This window comes from Neopelma chrysocephalum, unplaced genomic scaffold (genome assembly GCF_003984885.1).
Source record: "Neopelma chrysocephalum unplaced genomic scaffold, ASM398488v2 Primary Assembly neopelma1_97, whole genome shotgun sequence".
Classification (NCBI taxonomy): Eukaryota; Metazoa; Chordata; class Aves; order Passeriformes; family Pipridae; genus Neopelma; species Neopelma chrysocephalum.
The window spans coordinates 2,807,529-2,813,528 of NW_020897760.1; the positions used below are offsets into that span (position 1 = coordinate 2,807,529).

At 44.6% G+C, this 6,000-nt stretch overlaps 1 protein-coding gene across 2 annotated transcripts in view; it reads right to left on the minus strand.

Annotated features, from left to right (window-relative positions):
- Positions 1 to 6,000, minus strand: part of NEGR1 (neuronal growth regulator 1) — a 213,426-nt gene that overhangs the window by 106,420 nt on the left and 101,006 nt on the right. The gene's annotated exons all lie outside the window — the stretch shown is intronic.

Below are 6,000 nucleotides of genomic sequence, written 5' to 3' on the forward strand. Positions count from 1 at the left end.
TTCCCTATATTCAACCTGAACTTCCCCTGGCACAGCTTGAGGCTGTTTCCTCTTGTCCTGTCCCTTGTTCCCCGGGAGCAGAGCTCGATGCCCCCCTGGCTCCACCCTCCTGTCAGGGAGTGGGAGAGAGCCAGAAGGTCTCTCCCGGGCCTCCTTTTCTCCAGGCTGAGACCCCCAGCACTCCTGGGGCAACCTCTGGCTGCTTCCAAGGCATAGGGAAGAGACCAAATATTTAGTCTCTCTAACAAAGTCTCCAACTGTTCAAGTCCTTCAGGTTTGTGCATTTTTCCTCTTTCTTTGGCTTTTCCTAATGAGATCTTTCCACCCCAATCGTGTTTGGGATTTTATTAATGGGCTGCTCACTGGAGGTGGGATATTCTTGCCTATGTACAATTCAGTTCTAGGAAGGGGTCTGGCCTGCCAGGAGATCGTGCAGCAGCTTTTGCTAAAGTAGAGCTGGCTACAAAGGCTATAAAGCAGGGCCCTTTGTACTGTTCTGGGTGATGGTGCCATCTCTCAGGGCTGACAGGAATTTAAAAGCAGGCATGTACAAGCTCCCTTCACGATCCCTCGGAGAAGCCTGCGAGGGGAAACACAGCAGCAACATACATTGCAGATCCCAGGGTTCTGCATCACAGAAGGAAATAAAAGACAAAACAAACCCTCTGTGCTATCAGCTTCTCCAGCATTAAATATGGAAATGGAGCATGAAGCGTGGAGCTCCTTTTACTGCAAATATTCTATCAAAGTCTTCCCAAGTTTTACTACTCACTCTGCTTGGAACTCCAACTTCCTTCCTACGTGTGCTTGGCCTACTTTCACTCCTACCACTGGTGCTTCTTCAAAGAGAAAAAGAAGCGTGGGAAGAGACTGACACAAAAAAATGAATAGCAAAGCATTAAAAACAAATCCCCCCAAAATACTGCTCTGTATTGTTGTCATTTTGTTTTTCATTATTATGGAATCATAGAGTCATGGAATGGTTAGAGTTGGGAGGGACCTGAAAAATCAACCAGTTCCACCCCCTGCCATGGGCAGGGACACCTTCCACTAGACCAGGTTGCTCCAAGGCCTGTCCATATAACACAAGAAGTTGCTGAAAGACACTTTGGACTGTGCTGAAGGCACCTTTTGCAAGACTCTCACGTGTCACAGAACATCTCATTCCCCTTAATTCAAGTGTAACAGAACTAATACACTTGAGAGCCGAAAGGAAATGATCATTTTCTGTAGATTATCCTTTGCCTGCAGATTTCAGAAGATGGAAATTTTGGGCTCATAATGGAAATTCAGTTGCAGCCATGACTAAAGCACCTCCAACATGGCAGAATTATGAGTTTCAGATGAGTACAGCCCTACTCTAGTTCAGATAAAATATCCCTGATTTACATCCCTGGAAATGAGCTCACCTACTAACGCAAACATTTCCCATGGTTTGAGCTGTTACGGAGGGGGAAAAGCCATTCATCCATATTTCAGAGCCAGAGATCCCCCGCAGCTCATCTGAATGCCACGAGAGGTACAGATGTGGGAGGAATTTAATGAATGGATAAAAACTACAAATCCTGGAGCAAACATTGGGATCAGTCATTAATGACGCATTAATGACTGTGGGTGCAGCCTTGGGGAATGGCAGCTTCAAGGATGCTCCTTGTTGGAGAGGGTGGTTCTCTGGGGGCCTCTCCCAGGGAGCAAACCTCCCATGGCTGCCTCCCCGTCTAGAATTATTTTTCCAAGTCTTTTTCTTTCTGTGCTGAGCAGGGACAAGATGATAACAGTGGCTGGCACCAGCAAGTTAATTTTATAAAGAACTGACACCCTACTTGAGTGCCAACGATTTAAAAGAGTAATAGATTGTCACTTTTAGCTGGAAACTGGTTGTTAGATGATTTTAGAAGTCTTTTGCATATTTATTTTGTCCCACTTTAAATAAATTTGGGGAAGATTTATCTCGTTAGCTCCAAATGCAAGTCCCTCTTGGCCTGGCTGAGGAAACAAATTAGACTTTGCAAACATTGCAAAGACTAAATCAATACATTAATATTTAGGGGACATTAAGGGGGTTTATTAAACAGAAAAAGGGCCTTGAGTATTACTTTGGGAACGTGTTTAAATAAAATCCCGAGGTTGTGGTTTCTGACTGAATCTACAAATGGCATTTCCTCAGATAACTGAACTCTTCACAGGCATGAGTCGAGTGCTGATCTTGTACAGAAACGAGACAATGCAGGGAGGGCAGGACAGGAGTGAGAGCCAGGTCTCACAGGCACAGGGTCTGTCCCCAGAGGTGTCCCACGTGTCCAGCATGGGCTGGATTAAAATAAAAACTAAGACAGCAAGTAACTGATGGGAGGAAGTTTTTGTGTCACCGACACACCAGTGTTGACAGTTTGCCCATGGCAGCAGGTGGAACAGGATGATCCTTAAGGTCCCTTCCAACCCAAACCAGTCTGGGATTCTGTGACAGTCTTGTAGAAGTGCTCCCTAAGCTGGTGTTTGTTCTTCCTCCCTGGGATCCACGCAAGTGCATTATTAAAGTAGAACAAAATCCTCCCCAAGCCCTCATTTCACTGCATTCAAGAGAACAATCTCTTTCAGAGGGGTTCTTTATTCTCCTCATCATCCTGGCAGCCCTCCCTCAGTGACTGAGGTCCCTCTGACACCCTACTGTGGTCTCTGTGTCCCTGGAGTCCCAAACACAACTCCTGACCTGCCCTTTGCCCCCACAGTCCAAGAGCATCCTCACCATATCCTGCCCTGGGGAGAAAGGGGCCCTGGGGCTGGGACCCCTTGCTCTGCCCTGGGCATCAATTCGTTCTCAAGCACAGTGGTAAACATGTCTTAATATTTTTCCAATTAATTCTCCAATTAATATTGGAGAAAAATTATGAGCAAAAGAGTGTGGGATTTCATTTTTCTCTTTTACTGTAACGAACAGCTGATGTTTAAATCATCTGAAGCTCATGACTTTGCAGCTCAAGCATCTGCCACTGAGGTAGACTGTGTTGATTACAAGCTCCTATCATCTAAACTTTCAATTAATTACTTCATAATTCTCACTTCTTTTTAATAAGGTCACTGAAATAAAGTTAACTGGATGATGTTACTCTCTTTCATGTGGTTTTTCTTTCCCAGATGTAAACGTGGGCTAAAGACACATATTCTGTTTTCTTTTTTATTAACTATCATCTTCATTGATTTCCTTGGTACAAAAAGGAATAACGTAACAAGAAACAGTGATCAAGACCTGACCCAGTGGTCTCCTTAAGGTGTTGTGCTGGGTTTGGCACAAGGATTTGAGGAGGGATTTGGGAGATTGAAACTCAACCTCCAGCTCTGCCAGATGTTCCTGATGGGAAGTGGCCAAGTCCCCCGGGTCTTGGATGGGACAGCAATGGAGAGGCTGCTGCTTCCCTTGTTCACTGATCATGGTGCTTGTCTGTGTCTTACTCACAGAAATTAAGGCATCTTTAAACTATTAAAATGTATTTATTTACTTCCATGAATATGAAATTGTCAGCCCAAAAAGCAGAGAAGAGGATATTCAACATGACAGCTCCTGGCTCCGTGTGTGTAGAAAGACTGACGCATACATCAAGTCAAAGGAAAAAAGAGGGAGTTGGGTTTGCACAGCTTCTAACGTGGAGCTTCACAGCAAATCATTTTCCTGTGTGGAGTCTGAAACTATTTGGGAGCTTATGATCTGACATAAGCCTTTCCTCATCTCACTTGTGACACAAATGTGTGACACACATCCCCCTGGCTCCTCCAGCTCCACTGTTTCCAGCAGGAGAACATCTTCTTCCACTGTTCCTCCACAGAACATAGAACACAGCCTAGAGGGTAGAGTGGTGTGAAGGGACTGAGACTCTCTTCTCAAGTGGTCCTTTTCTGCTGTGATTTCCTGTGCTGCTCTGGGTCTGTGCTGAGCTTTATTCACAATGTTAAAGGAAGCCCAGCCCTTTGACAGAACGGTTTTGCTTTGGCATTTCTCCCAATAGCAGAAATTGTTTCTAATCTCAAAATACAAAGTCATGAAGGATATTACAGGGAAACACAAAGGTGCTCCCATGAAATCTGATTGTATCATCCCTACAAACCCTATTGGGCAGAAAATGCTATTTCAGTTCCTCACACCAACCAGCACTTTGCAGTTTTCTTTACAATCTCAGGTACTTTCAGACAGGTCAGTCTCCATCTCAAAGGAGGCCTGAACATGGTGTCCTCACCTACAGAGTCTCAGCACATGGAGGATGAAGAGATGAACATAGGTCTAGGTGTGCTCAGGTGGCCAAAAAGGCCAATGGCACCTGGCCTGTGTCAAAAATAGTATGACCAGAAGGATTTAGGGAAATGATTTTCCCTCTGTATTGGGCACTGCTGAGGACTCACCTCAACTCCCACATACAGTTCTGGACCCCTCATGACAAGAAAGACACTGAGGGGCTGGAGCATGTCCAGGGAAGGGAACGGAGCTGGGGAAGTGTGAAGGTGGAGGTGACCTAAGATCAGGCAGAACAGGCCTCTGAAATGTGGGCTCCTCTTCCCACAGGAAAAATAAATGAACCTAAGACAGAGTCCCTGTTCCAGGAGATTTTCAGCACAAAGAGAGACATTGAGGTGCTGGTTGGAAAAGCCCTCCCATACAATTGAGTCCAACCTGCGCCTGATCCCCACCTTGTCACCCAGCCCACAGCACTGAGTGCCACGTCCAGTCGTTCCTTGGACACCTCCAGGGATGGGGACTCCACCACCTCCCTGGGCAGCCCCTTCTAATGCCTGACCACCCTTTCCAGGAAGAAATTCCTCCTGATGTCCAACTTGAACCACCCATGGCACAGCTTGAGGACATTTCCTCTTGTCCTGTCCCTTGTCCTCTGAGAGCAGAGCCCAACTCCCACCTGGCTCCACCCTCCTGTCAGGGAGTTGCAGAGAGTGAAAAGGTTCCCCCTGAGCCTCCTTTTCTCCAGGTTGAGCCCCCCCAGCTCCCTCAGCTGCTCCTGGTGCTCCAGACCCTTCCCCAGCTCCGTTCCCTTCTCTGGACATGGGAAATACAAACACTTCTGCAATCCCTGAACATCCCCCACATAAACCACATGGTGACAGGTCTTGACACCTTCATGGAAAGTCATAAAAATTACTCAGTGGTGGCTTTTTTGCCATACTGATAAAATAATGTTCTTTAAGCAATAACTACACTTAGCTCAGAGCTCCAGCCCAACATTCCTACAAATCATTGGGTTCTAAAGGTCCCGTGGATAAGGATAATTAGTTTGGGAATGGTTTCACACCCGTTCTTTGTAAGGGATTTCTGTGTGCCATATGGATTAATAGGGATTGCCATTTCGATCCTTCTCTTTTATATTCATTGCCTTATTACTCATAAAAATGCAAAAGAAAATGTTAATGATGATTGCACCAAAGACTAATAAGTTAAAGCCTTAGGTTATACTTTGCATTTCTGAAGATATAAATGCAATTGCTTAATAATTATGCATATTTTTAACTATTGAGTTATTATTTCTCTATATGCTTGTAGTTAGCCTAATTAATTTTAAGCTCCTGTTGATATATTTTATACATGCAATTAATTTCCGACTTGGTTTTTTAGCCCCTGCACGAGGGCATTAATTATTACGAAGACAATCAAAGCCAAAAATTGTTCACCTTGGAACAACACAATAAATATTAAACCCATATGTGTAAAACTGACACTGCTGTTCTGAAGTCCTTCTAGCAGAGAACTGTCACTGAAATAAATAGACTGTTCTTATCAGGAATACTGGGATCTAGGTATTTCTGTGGGAGAAGTGCTCTGGAAGAAACAAGAAGGAAGAATGGGAGGGATGGGGGAAGAGAGAGAGAGAGGGAGAGAGAAAAAGAAAGAAAAGAAAGAAAGGAAGGAAGGAAAGAAAAGAAAGAAAGAAAGAGAGAAAGAAAGAAAGAGAAAGAAAGAAAGAAAAAGAGAGAGAGAAAGAGAAAGAAAGATAGAAAGAAAGA